Here is a 14,988-nt window from a genome sequence, read left to right as displayed (position 1 = left end):
GACCATTTAGCAACGGTGATGATGGAAGAAAGGTAGTATATTAAAAAAGGAAAAGGAATAAAAAGAATAACTGAGAAATTATGGAAAAAATGAAGAATAGGAAGTGTTGCAGTTATGGAAGGATCATGTAACCATGAGGGACTTCTACAAAAACTGAGCTGAATGATGGATTGAACTTAAAAATAAGTATAAAAAGTGTTTTTCAGTGGCAGGATGATGGAAGAAAGAGAATGTGAAGCATGGGAAGGAGAAGTAAAGGAACACAAGAGCCTATAATGAGCACTGTAGTATAGCATGTGGAAAATATGTATGAGTATAAGGATGTAAAAAAAGAGAGAATGAAAAGTAAAGAAATTTGGGAATGAGTTAAGGAAGAAGTTGAAAAAGAAATTGCTATTAATGAATTGGATGAAGTACTTAGGAGAGTAAACATTGATTCAATATCTGGCCCAGTTGGAATAGGGAGTGGAATGTACAAGAAATGAATGGACTGGCAAGCAGAGTACTTTGTAAACATAGTGAATAAGTGCTGGAAGGAACGGTTTGTTTATGAAAAGTTATGCAGTGGAATAATACAATTTATATGGAAGAAAGATGAGAAGAATGAAATAACAAAACTGGAGACCCATCACACTAAATAACACAGCTCATATTTGTATGGGAATAATACAAAAGAAAATGGAAGAAAGGATGAGGGATATTGTGGAAGAAAGTATATATGGTACAAAGTTGAAGGCATGTCAAAAATTGATGGTTGTGACAGAAACTGTGAATGTTGCTATAAGTAAAATGGATAATGTGAAACGTATGGTAGCTGATACTAACAAGGTATTTGTTACAGCAGAATATGATACTTTGATGGATGTTATGGAAAAATATGGAATTGGTAGTAGAATTAGGCAAGTGTGTATGTCAACATATCAGAATAATAGGGTGAGAGTGTTGGTGAATGGGTGACTGAATACAGTAATATGCATGAATTGTGGTATAAAACAAGGATGCCCCATGAGTGGAATATTTGCATTAGTAATGAATGTGATGTTGAGTAAATTAGATTATAAGGTGGTGATATTGGGAGGTTTGACATACACAAATGATATAGTTATAGTTGCTAAGAACAAAATATGTATGAGGGAAGTGTTGGTTTGTCTGAATGGATATTTAAAGGAAATGGGAATGACCTTGAATTAAGATAAAAGTAAGGACTTGGGTGATGTAGTGAAACTTGGTTGTATGTATTTTTTAATGAATGAAGTATGTTTGCTAGGAATATAATTTCAGAAAACTATGTAGTTATGATGCAATGGGCAGGGCTGATAAAAGAAATGCATCTTCTGTGGAAGATGTGTAGATTAGCATTCAGGAAAAAGGTTTATCTGGTGAATTTATTGTTACTGTGAAAGAAAGTACATATGTCAAATATTTAAATGAATCCAGTTTAATGTGAAAAGGAAATTGTGCAATTAATGTTTTCTTTCATATGGGATTCAAGATTAAATCCAGTGAAAAGGGAAGTGTTGTATATGAATGAAGATGAAGGAGGGATTGTGGTTACTAAATCCAGTTGTTTATTCTGCTTCTTTAAACTTGTATAAAGTTTTAAAGTGGGTAAAGGAAGAGAATGAGAACTTAATACAGAGAAATTTTAACTATAAGTACAAAATATTTTGGGAGATGATTAAAATAAGGAAAAACAGAAAAAGAATATAAAAATGAAGAAATTATCAAGAAGAAAATACCAATGAGGAAAATAAAAATTGATATAGAGAAATATAGAGGATGTAGCATAGTGATTTGATGAACCAATATTATCATCTAAATCCACTGGAAAATTTACCAGAAGAAGTGATTAAAGCCACAAAAAGTAAGGAAAAAATGTTGTACCAATATAGTAGAGTGTCAGGATTTCCTATGGAGACTGATAAATAAATTACCATTAAAGTGGAATATGCCATATAAAAAGAAAGTTGAAAGAACGTATTTATTTTGTGGGGAGCAACAGACAACAGAGTATTTTTTCTGAAATGTAAAAAAGTAATGAAACTCTCGAAAAAATTGTATGAAGACTTTTTTTATAATGTTAGTGATATGGTATAGTTATGAATATGATTATGTATGGATATAAGAATTATGTGGGAAGGGTTGATTATGGAATGAAAGACTGAATTAATATTGTTTAATGGGAATTATACGACTGGCCATTAATATTCAAAAACGAGCACGCTGATTGGCCAGACCAACCAACGTGCCCGTTATAAATCCAAGAATATACCAACGGGAAAAAGGTCCGGTTGTCTGGACTTTTTCCCATTAGCATATCTCGCTTTTTTTTTACTTTTCTTTCTTTCTTTTTTTTTAATAAAAAGAAAACAGAAGACTTTTTATGTTTGGGAGACGGCTCAGAAAGAAATAAAAGGATAATCAGGTACGTTCTGCAAAACTATAGAAACTTACTTGATTATCCTTTTATTTTGTCTGTCCCGTCTCCTAAACATTAAAAGTCTCCTGGTTTCTTCTTTTTTTTTTCTTCAATTAAAAAAAAAAAAAGCAACGGATATCTTCCTTTCTTCGTTGCTTCCTTTGCACAGCACTGATGTACTGCATAAGCGTGGGAACATAAGTCCCATACACATAAGTCCCCAGATGGGGAGGATGGCATAATGGTTAAGGTGTTTACCTTGTAGACACAAGGTGCAGGGTTTGATTCTCACATGTGGTAATTGGCTAGGCTTAAAATGGCTCACAACGGCAGTTAGCCTGGTATGAACCTAAGATGATCTGACAATAAGAAATGAACTGACTGGCACAGAATATTCGGGGAGGGTGGGGTGGCCTAATAGTTAAGGTGTTTGCCTTACAAACACAAGGTGCAGGGTTTAAGTCTCACAAGGGATAATTGGCTAGGCTTAAAATGGCTCGCAAGGGCAGTTAGCTTAGTACTAATCTATGAACCTATGAACCTATGTGTAGTACATCAGAAAAATCCCCAGGATACCAGAAAAATGCAGAAGGTCCGCATGGAGGCATTATACAAAGGCATTATTTAAGAAATGTAAGTAATTTTTTTTTTTAAATAATATCATAATATAATAGCAATAACTGACTCCATGGTTGTGGTATATTGAAATTTACCCAAGGTTGGCTTTATTTAATCACTCAGGCTTTGCCCTCATGATTAAACCACACCAACCATGGGTAAATCTTCAATATACCACACCAGATTGTTGGTTATTGCTTAAATGGATTTTGGCAGATATATTATGAAAAAAAAACAAACTATGGTTGTGGAAGAAGGAGTGGGGGTCAGTTATGGAAGAATAACAATGGGAATATTATAAGAAAAATGTTAAACAGTAATAAATAGATATGTGTGTATATATGCCACGGTTTAGTGTCTCATCCAAAAGACAAAAAGTAAAATCTTTAGCACTAGCCTTTTTATATCTGTCTTTAACCAAAATTTGAAATCAACCATTCAAACAAAAGAACTACAAGACAGAAAGGAAAGGAAATCTATCAGACAACATTTTTCAAATCTTTTCTATCACAGTCTATCTTGTTAGGGTCCTGCCATTAGCTTCAGTTCAAGTTTGATGAAATTGCTTCAAATGAAAGATATTTCACTGTACACTATGAATACCGTAAAAATTGCCAAGTTTCTTGGATCTGCAATGATATTTGTTTATTTTCCCCCTTTGACTTCTGTAGAGTTGCTAGCCGATTTTTTTTTTCTCATTGCTGACTGTGTTTCCATGGAGACAACCTGTCTGCAGGTACAAGCAATTAATCTTGAGAGTCCTAAGCATTGTTTGTTGAGAGAAATGCAAAATGTAAAGCTACAAGGGTAAGCAATTTAGTAAAACATAAAGTTTAAAATTATTGGAGGTGAATAAGAGACAGCAGCTTCCCTAGAAGTGTTAATACTTCACTTCATTTAATAGAACAGTGTATAATTTAGTTTTATTTAAAGATAGCCAGTGCACTTTTTCTTTAGGCTAAAAGTTAATATTTTTTGAAAGTATGCAAGCTGTCTTTCACATCTGGAAGGGTAATACAGAAAAAAAGAACAGACAGCAATCAGTGTAATTAGGAACACAGGCTGCAACATGCACTTTAGCATGGGTATCTTTAGTTTCAGGTCATGCTTGTTGGTGCAGGTGTTGTGTCGACTTGGGAAAATTGTTCCTATCTGGAGGGTTAAACTTCATTTTTTGAAGATGTTAATGCTTTGAATATGTTTGATGGTTTTCATTAAAACAAACAGTTTTGGAAAATTTGAGATAAGTTCAAATGGAGATGACAAGAAATAGCTGAATAAATGATCACCCTGTCACACATTAGTGTGGGCATGTTACACAAAAGTTGGAAATACACATTTTAAAAAGATGTCATGGATAATAGGTGGGAACAATAACTACTTATCATAATGGCTACACTATCCATATTATTTTGGAATATAAATGGCATTACAAGTATAGACAAAAAGGTAAGAGCACTGAATTATATTAAGAAAACTAGACTGTAAATAGCAATGATGCAGGAGATACATTTGGAAAGAATGAGCATGTGGACTTGATAAAGGATTTCAGAATGGATATTCAGCAGAATATTAGGGGCAAAGAAAAAGGGGAATAATTATACTAATTGCTGGAGGAGCTCCAATAGTGACAGAAGAGGGGAAAAAGGTAATAATGGTAGATATGCGCTAGTAAAGGGCTACTGGCAAGGAAGGAGAATAATGTTGACATATATTTATATTCCACCAAAAACTACTATAATGGAGCTTAAGAAGATTTTGGGAGAAATAACCAGCTTTTAGCTGGCAGTGATAGGCAGAGGTGCAATTCTGGAAGTGACATGAAAACCCCCTGGCCCACCAACTTCCCCACCACCTCAGCCAACTCCCACTGGGAAACAAATTGTGACCCACCCAAGCATCATCACCAGAGAAAACAACAGTACTCCCGTAAGGTAAGTGACAACTAGAGACCAGTGCAAACACCCAGGTCATCTTGTGCTGCACCTGATAGAGAAGTGAGCAGGGAGACAGATGGTTTGCTGGTGGGAGAAAGCTGGGTTTTATGATGAGGTGGAGACTAGTGCCACAACACCTGCATAGCCATGACAAAAATTTCAGAAAATGTTAACATAAATAGATAGAAATAAAACAACAAACAATAAATAAAAAATATAGTGATAGAGAAAGAGAGAGACAAAAAAGACATTAGTACTATGAATGTTTCTGATGACCGCTCACAAGGTACTACACAGTTACTAAACATGCATAAAAGTATGTCTGGTTCAATAATTTTGCTGAGATACATAAATTCAATTGTCCCAGATGTATGACATGCATATAGATTTATTGTGCTATTGTCCCTATGGCTAGGATTAGGTGGTGAAGGAGTGAGGCTACAGAAGAAGGATGGGAATGCTGAGGATAACAGGCCAATGTAGGGTGTTTGTGAGGTTGTGGCCTTATGGACATGTTGTAAAGGAGGCGATCAAAGACATGCCATGTCGACTTAATGGTGACATTTATGCAGCCTAACATGCCTATGATGGCACTGTGCCATACCACAGGCAGAGAAGCAATTGTAGCCAACACAGGCAGTTATCAACATTTGCTTAACAAAACCCATACTTTGCTATGCACCAAGACTCACAACATAAGTATAGCACAAATGCCAGGTCTATGCAAGGTGAAGGTGTCGCAGACATGGGTATTTAGTGGTGTGATGCATGGACAATATGCCCTCCAACAAGCACACCTGTGTTGCCTGCATCAAGAATCACTGTAAGGGATGTTTACTCTATGGCCTTTGCAGCACTTTGGGTCATTTATTTTCCAAGTTTGTACCTGGGTTTTGTATGTCTGACCTGTGCTGCTTCTTTTGGTGTGAGGGACAGCTTACACACATAAGCATGTAGTAAGATGACTGTAGCCAGTATTAGATGATTGTAGTTATGTTTTGTGGGATGTTCTCTAGTGAACAAATACCTACCTGTGGAATGCACACATATGCTCTACTCTGCCCTACACTAGATGATTATGTAGTGGTTCCAGATACACTGTACTTCATATAGAAACAGGGTATGTTACTTGCACGAAGGTTGCTAAATCCTGACAGTCATATCCTGTGCTGAGCCTGTGACACTTTCACAGTTAGGGGAGGGTAACAAGCTGCATGTCACAACAGTTGTAATCCTGAAAGGCATACATGTATACAGTATGTTTGCCTATGTGGCTTCTCCACATACAGAGGACATGAGCTGTCCAATGTACAGCTATGTATGCACACACTTTCCTGTTAAGGGTACTTTGACACCCCTGCTCTTTGTCAGTGCAACACCTGGAGAAACATCATACATGACACCTCTACATAGATGCCAGCAAATGTGGGTAGTCCCCATCACTGTTGCAACAACAAAACAGAGATCTTTTCAAGACTGCCCATTAGCTTAATGTGGGTATATTGTGTGTGACCTTTCATGGGTTTACACTCATATTTCTTTGCAATTCCAGGTTGTAATATCCAAAGGTGGGGAACACTGTAAGACTAAATTCTCCCAGGAATAATGACATTCTGCAGCAGTGTTTCCATGAGCATGGTCACTGGATACACCATCATGTCAGATCTTGACCCAGCATTCTGTGTGACTGGCTGGTGGACATTTTAGAGGACAATAACACTGCTAGTGGCTAACATGGTCTGTGAAGCATACAGTTAAGCAGTCCATGTGACACAGCAGTGGAGGGCCACAAGAGAGAAGCCAACAGTGGAATCACCTATGATAGACGCAGAGGAGTTCCTAACATCTCTGTCTTGGAGTTGAGACAGTCCTGGCATCTACAACAGAGTGCTAGACATTGGTGCTGAGTTGTATATGGCACCATGGAAAACCATCAGTGAGTCCCCAGGTGTCTCCACGACAGGTTGTGTCTGAACATGAGTCAGTGTCTGCATTACCTGTCCATTTCATGAACTTAAAAGCATAACTTCTGTGTTACACAGGAACATTAAGAGTGCAGGTCCAAAAGCCATTGTCCAAGGTGGGTTAAACATTAGTTTTCTGAAGTACTCTGTTATAGAGGAGTAGCTTAACTGGGCTGTGGGTGTTGAAATATTCATCCTTAGACTGGCTAATTTTTGTTTTCACATGTGCTGTGTTATCAAAGTCTTCCACTGTGGATATATCCTTGCCTGATGCTGGTGAATTGACTGGCTCTAATAATAATGGCTGCCACGGAATCAGGCAGTGTGAAAGCCATATCCCCATCCCCTTCCATGGACACAGCATCTGTTCCCATGAAACCCACCCCTACACCCAGAATGCCAACCATGGACAGGAAGATGGAATTACATCTACACAAGGAGTGGCCTCATTGTCAGTGGTACAGTCCTCCTTAATTACCTCCAGCTCTACTAAAAAATATGATGATCACAGAGGCTTGCATACTGGTGGCAAATATGGCATTGCTCCCCCCAAGCTGAGTGACTCCATTACCGCTGCTTAGCATTTGTGCTGGGATATGATACAAGGACAGGCAGTGATCAACATGGTCATGACTGAGCTGGTCAGTGTAGTATGTGGCTGCATGGGCTGGATGTGCCACATTATAGACATGTGACATATGAAGTTGGTACACAGCAGGTGCCTTCATGGAAGACAAAAGAAAGCATTCTATAAAATGATGATGGTGAATAGATCAAGAATGGTTTAGGCAAAAGCAGTGGAAATACAATAAAAAGAACTGGCAGAGGGGGAAATAAAATAAAGAGTATTATCTCTTCTAATAATGGGACTAGATTGTGGGTTAGGCAGACATGATCTGCAGTCCACATGGAATCTGTTATGCAGTTTGCCATGCAGTTAATACTATTTGTGGACTGCTCTACATGAAACAGGCTGATTTTAAGGAATAGATTAGTCTCGACCCTACTGCTAGAACTTTGAAATCTTGCATACACGTGAAAAACTATAGAGCTGCTTATATTTGACATTTACTATTTTCAGTGCTAGCCTCTCTCATGTACTTTATTCTCTCTCTTTATTCACTGCTGACAGTTAAAGTTTTATGATTTCGAATACGGCTTGTCTCATTTATGCAATGCTATGGATGAGCCCTGGTGGTCTTTAGCTTTTGCCACCCCTAGTCACTTTAGACAGACGTTCTTGATTTACATAGAATGTTTTCCCCTTCCCCAGCAAAAACAACCTTCTGTTTGGACACTCTACCCCCTGAAAGAATGGAAGCTTTTGAAGTGAACATTACTTAGCCAGAGAGTCTGTTTCAGCAATGCATCAGTCACTGGATATTTGGCTCTTACTGATGTGGTCTCATGGACAATTACTTGCTGAAATTATGAACCTAAAAACATTTATTCAGCCTCCCACTCTTACATTCACAATGTGAAACAAATCCCATCCTCCCACCCTAATAAAAAATTCACTGGAGAGAAGTGAAGGGTAAAGTAACCAAGGGAACTGAAGTTTTAGTCTATGTATCTAAGTAATAGTCTTACAAGTTGTATATGTTTTACTCATTGCTTTCCTTGTGGGAGACATAAGAGACTTGAGTTCTAATTCTGAATGCTCAGTGCCTTCTTCTTTACCAGTAATGTAATTAGGGATTAAAATAAAAAGGCACAGCATGACGTACATAGCTGTGTTATAACATCACTCCCATGGGATGGGTGGTGCTGAAGTATGAGGTAAATGTGTGTGTGCTTTGACTTCCTCCAGGGCTAATGTCATTACTTAATACAACACAAATCTTGACAAAATTGTTGTTTCTTTATCAAGCTGTCTTTTTTTAATTGTTCATAATAGTGATACAATACCTTGTTGTAAGTTGTAGACATTATTCTGATATTTACTGCCTCATAGTGATACATATCCAGATATTTGCCCTTGCAGACACTACTACACTAAGCTGTGCTGTGGCAGTTTATTGCTGTTATGCCCTGACTCACTCTAACGATAATACTGAGTATTTTCTGCAGCAGATTCAGACATGACATAATCTGCATAACCATCACTATGTCTTGAGATTCATTCATTAATCTGGTCTCAGAATTTACACGGTTGCATTAATTTTATTATTTTTGGTTATTATGCCATTCCTTGGCATTGACACTCACTTTATGTTACTTGCTACCGCTAAACACTCCATGATATGGATTATTGTTTTCTAATTCTGTGTAGTACCTGCTTTTAAATTTATGAAAATATCAGATACTGTTTTGCTTTTTGCTTGACTGAACAATAACATTTTACTGCAAATTAATTTCTTATTTCTATTGTGCTTTTCAAAAACTAAAAATGCCTTTTAAAGTAGAATACAGATGTGAAGTCAGCACATCCTAGTTTTAAATCATTCTGTAAATTAAGGATGTTAATCTGGGTAATATTTTCAAACAAAAATATATCTGGACAGTTGATGAAATACAATTGTCATTTGACCCACTGTCCACAATTACATCAAGATTACACTCTTTTCTGTTAACATATATGCTTATGACAATGTATTTTATCTTTGGGAAGGAGTGATAGCATCATTAGCTTTGTAGGTCCTACTTGTTAAGCTTGGCAGATGTGCTAGAAAGGATTTCCAGCTTATAAGACATGGTAACAGCCTATACTCACAGAGTTCTCCTTGTTTACTGTTCTTCTACGACAGCCTGTCTTTGGCTGTGAAGTAAAAGTAAAATCTAACTAGGTCTTCAAGTTGTTACCTGCTTACCTCACTTATCCCAGATGAGGAAGGCAACCTGACTAGGAGTCTAAGCAGTGTTACTGATGTTGTCTTCCACCCCAGTGATGAGTAACAACATTGCCCATCCTCTGGATCTCCCATGAAAAGAAAGTTAAAGCTACTACTATGGAAACTACATGCTGGTAAAGGAAACAAATAGCAATTGGATAATGTAAAACTCCCCCCACAGGCCTTTTCAAGCTGTTTCTGCTGAGACCTCTAAGAAAAGTATTTATGTAGTTGGGTGCTCTTTAGAAATTCTTTAGTAAACTGAGATCCCCTTTGGAAGTTTCAGAGGTTGCATAACCATATCACCTATCTCTTGATATACTACACACAATTTTGGATCAAGATGAAGAAACCAAGGTTTCTTTTTCCCAACTTTTGGGACGTGTACATGCTTTTTTGAGTGTGACCCATCAGTATGTTTCCATTCTTCTGCCAGCATACTATCCTAACTCTCCAGATTCATTTTGACTGCCAGCAGATCAGAAAAAATCTTCCTTGTTGCCCTCTATGCAGATTTCTAATTGATGCAGCATTAAACAAAATTTGTTTTAAAGAAGCATTTCCCCTATTCAGTGAAATTTCAGAATCACATGTCCTGATGTCAGTTTCTGTACCATTTTATTTACTCCATTGACATTCTGAAAAATGGCATGTTTCCTGCTAGATGCAAGCATTGAGCATTACAAGTGGTCTGCTTTTTTCTGGCAACCAAAAAATTTAACTTACCTTCAGCTGAGTAACCTCTATGTTAGCGGAGGGTGAGCAAGATCGTAATCAATGGATCTGTTGGAATTTATATGAAAAAATACAGGTTTTTAACAATTTCCCTAGTACATGAATATACAGTCACCAAAACAACTTTTATACCACTATAGCAAAGCAAAGTCTTTCATGTTCCTCTCAGCCAATCTAAAAATCATACTTAAGGTGGAGACATATTTTAAAATCCCAACAAACAAAACCATCAGCTTGAAAAGGAAACAGACCCTCTTACCTTACTGTCTTTACTGCATCAGTAAAAGACATTAGCATCCATATGTGATACTTTTCCACTGGTATGTATCTTTGATGTTATTATACACATAAAGTAAAGCATCTGCCAATAAATACTTGAATTCCACTTTTCACAATATCCTCTCTCAGTCTTCCTCATGGAGAATGAATGTAGGTGTCATGAGACAATTCAATTCCTTGTAGAAAAAATCCACGGACTGCAGCTCCTGCCATTTTTGATAAACAACACTCAGCAATGTTATGGACTCCAGAGAGTTTATGGGGTAGTCTTTAAGAAGGTCTGAAATTCATTTCTTTGAAACCCCTAGCCATTAAATGAACTTCAGTTACAGTGTCAGCAGATACATCTTTTAGGGTACATACTCATCTCATGGAAGCATACTTATGAGACAGTATTTTTCTTTTTAGGTATTTTTCCTTCTCTGCCTGCCATTATACATTTTTCAATGGTAAAAGCATTAGGCACTATATTACTGAGCATTCTTTTGGATGAGGGTTAAGGGATTTATTGAGAATGAATGAGAATATTTCTTTGTCTGTAAGCTACTGCATATTAGACGTAGTATACCTTTATGCATTTGCGGGCAAAGTGACACACATGACACGTGTAAAGTTTTACAGGAAATCTTCACACAAGAATTACATGTTTCATGATATTACTGCATAGCCCATGCTTTTATTAAATAGCATACCACGTAGTTATCTAAAAGTATATCAAAATACAGTAATTTTGGAATAGAGTATACAAATCTTGCTTAAATGTGAAGACAGACTTAACAATGTAGTTTTTTGACTGGTGAATACACAAAAAGCATATTTTGACTTCATACTGATATTAGTTCCTATATTCCTTTTCGGTTCAGTTTGTCATTCTTAATTTTGGAAGAAAAAGAATAAGACAGCAAAACAAGCTTACTTATCTTGTGTGACTTCATAGTGTAACTTGGGTGTGAATTGCTGGTGTGCTCCTTAATTACCTGGGAAAGGGTGCAGGAGGTTTGTGTGGCTGTTCTTTAAAATCAAGGAGTCTATAGATAGTAGATAAAAGTTAATTTTCATTATGAAGACAGAAGTTTTTCCTCTTATGCTAAATAAACTGCAGCCACATCCCCATCCATGCATTGTTCATGCCCACTAGAAGCACACACGAAGGTGCATCATGGCACAGACCCATTTTTTAAATACATAATAAGTGTTACTTTGAGGTATTTTATAGTGTTAAACAAACATTACACCATCTGTCTGGTGGATATTTATTGCTTAAGAAGCTACTGTTGTCAATTGGAGCCTTTGGTTAAGAGTATATTATGGTGTGATAGGCCATATTACAATTACATTATACAGATAGGCTATACATAAGGCACTGAAGTGAACCATGGATGTGAGAGGATGCAGGACAGGAAGGAGATAGGTTGGTACACTGGGTTAGGGTATGCTATCAGTTTTGTTGAAGTAACTGTGTTGGGGAACTGAACGTGGTACATGTTTGAAAATTGACAGATTGGAGAGGGTGGTAAGGGAACTCAGGAGCACGGTATGGGAACTGGACTGTGACAAAGTAGATATAAATGGAAGAGGGCAGCAAGTATGGAGGAAGACTTAGCCCAAGGCAGTCAGTGAGACCAGATGGAGTGAGGGAGAGGGGCAGAGTAGTGAGAGTGCAGGTAGAGGACAGACAGACAAGGACAGGCAGAAACTAGATGCATGAAGAGGTTTAGGTAGATGATACAGAGAATAATAAGCTGGAATTGCACTGGGGAAGATGGTACAATAAAGGGGCAATAAAGTATTGTTCACTGTGGTGACAGAAGTGGCAATAAATGTTGCCCAATTTGGGAACACAGCAGGGAAAGAACCAACAAGATTCAAATTTAAATTCAGTTTATTATGGTGCTAGGGTTCCTATTAAAACAACAAAAAGGCAAAATAGCGAAGCGGCTTTTAAGCAAATTCTTTCCCAGAGAAAGAATTTGCTTGGCCGCTTCCATTACTTCGCTGTTTTTGGCACTGTAGTGCAATCTTGGAGTTGGTATATTTAAGTAGAGGGGTGTGGTGGGTGAAGCCCCTCCCCTTATGTGTTCTTTCAATTTTTGTTTTCTTTTTTTTTTTTTGGAACAGCGATCTTTTTCCCTTGGAAAAAAAATCGCTATTCTGAGCTTTCGAGATTATAAGCTTTTGCTTACATGGGGTCGATTATTCATTGTTCGCTTTTTTAAGCATTCAGTGATATAATATAGACCCAAGGTGCTAGTATACTAAGCATCACTACATTAAAAACAATACAAGTAAAAAAAAAAAAAGGTCCAAAATAAAACTGTATTTGAGTCTCAGATAAAGTCTGTAATAAATAAATTAAATAATACGATAGCAGCAAAAGATGGGACTTTTGGGACCTCTTAAAACCAGCCAGTAAAGGGGACTGTCTTATACACTGGGGGATAAGGCCCCAGAATTAAGGTCTTGAAAGGAAAAACAATAGATGTCTTAAATTTTTATGCAGACTCTGAGGCTCTCCAATCCCAAGGAAAAGGAATGTAAAAAATGTGAAGGGATATATGGGATAAGAAGCTTTTTTCAAATAAGGAGGACACATATTATGTTTTATTTATTATTTAATTATTCTTTAATTTGTATTTGATTAACTGGGACAAAGCATTGTCAAACAAAGATTCTTGAAATTCAACCAGGAACACTGGTTAAGTGTCTTCTTCAGTCATTAAGTAGGCAAATGGAGGCTGAGGGAATTGAACCCTGAACTACAAAGTAACTTGCTTGCATCTCAAAGTCTAAATGCCCTGTGCTAACTGAAGAAATGTAGGGCTGAAAGACTTGAACAATAACCTTAAAGATGTTATGTGAGCAAATTGATACCCAGTGGAATCTTTGCAGGAACACAGTAATGAGAGAGTGTTTTCAAGCACTGTAAGTCATTACTAAATACTATGCCAGCTGCCACTGGTCAAATTTTGTGCCTGGAAGCCTTAGGTATAACATTCTGCAGCAGTCCAAACTAAGAAAGACCAGGGCATGCACACACCACTGACAGTTCTTAAAGCGGGAGGAGGTGCTAGACGCAGATAATGCTTCACTGATGAAAATAACAATCTGACAACAGAAGACACTTGGTCCTTCATTGTCAATCTGCTGAAGACACTTGGTCCTTCATTGTCAATCTGCTGTCATTAATCAGGTCAAGAGTTCCTGCCTTCTCAACAAAATCCACTTTGATAATATTCTTAAAAATCATGGACGTCAGAACTTGCCAGTTTGAATTGTATAAGTTGGTGTGAATGGAAAAGGTCACTATACTGAAGTTAAGAAAATTATGACTTGTTCAATTCTGGATGTGTTCCAGATCCTCACCAAGTGAACTGACAAAGCTATCCTGACAGAAGGAGAGGTAAAGTTATATATTATCTGCATAACAGTGATACTGTAAACCAACCTCCTAACAAATGAGCTCCCCAATTAGAAACATGTATATATACAACAGTGATGGACCTAAAACTGAATAGTGTGTTATACTGGAGATTATTTGGTAACTGGATGAAGTACAAATGTGAGAAATGACCCGCAGAATATCTTTAAAAATTAGGAGGCAAACCAGTCTAGAATGGTATCTGAATCTGCAGAGTAAGTCTGTAAGTGCTTAAACAGAATTTTGTGTACCACATTATAAAATGCAGAATGGAAATCAAAAAGGAGCAGAAAAGAACATTCATGACTTGATGAGTTGAAGAAGGAGGAGAAAAAGGGGAAAACAGTTTAGAAGAAAAGGGGACGGGGGCAGTCAGAAGTGAACAACAATGGATAGGGTTTGTAGGAAGAGTAAAGGAGGGAATGGGAAAGTGTCTAGTGAAACAAATGGAAATGAGTAACCTGGAACATAAGGTAATGCAGAAGAGGGCAGCTGATATGGGGATACAGAATGGTGTTTTTGTGACTGAAGACTGAGCCACCAAGGAAATTAAGAGCCTTGGCAAAGGAGACAGGACAGAGTAGGGCCTGTGAAACTCTTCTTTGGATGTAGACACAGTGAGATGGAAGATAAGGTAAGTAATCACCAATAGAGAAGGGGGATAGGTAATGTTATGCTCCTTGTACCAAAGACCTGTCAAGTGAAACAACTGACATGACAACAAGCAAGGTCAGGGAGGGAGCAGAGGCATACCAGGATAGGGAACCAAAGCTAGACTTTGCAGTTA

At 37.4% G+C, this 14,988-nt stretch overlaps 1 long non-coding RNA gene across 2 annotated transcripts in view; it reads right to left on the bottom strand.

Moving 5' to 3' along the window:
• LOC122811172 overlaps nucleotides 1-14,988 on the bottom strand; it is a 1,417,861-nt gene that overhangs the window by 615,395 nt on the left and 787,478 nt on the right. For both annotated transcript variants that reach the window (XR_006366220.1, XR_006366219.1), the window contains one exon: nucleotides 10,496-10,552. This is a non-coding gene — a long non-coding RNA (uncharacterized LOC122811172). The remainder of the gene's footprint in view (nucleotides 1-10,495; nucleotides 10,553-14,988) is intronic.

The sequence above is a fragment of the Protopterus annectens genome, chromosome 9.part0, assembly GCF_019279795.1.
Source record: "Protopterus annectens isolate FY-2018-M chromosome 9.part0, PAN1.0, whole genome shotgun sequence".
Lineage (NCBI taxonomy): Eukaryota > Metazoa > Chordata > Ceratodontiformes > Protopteridae > Protopterus > Protopterus annectens.
The sequence above is the reverse complement of the archived record's forward strand: the minus strand, read 5'-3'. Positions and strand labels throughout refer to the sequence as shown.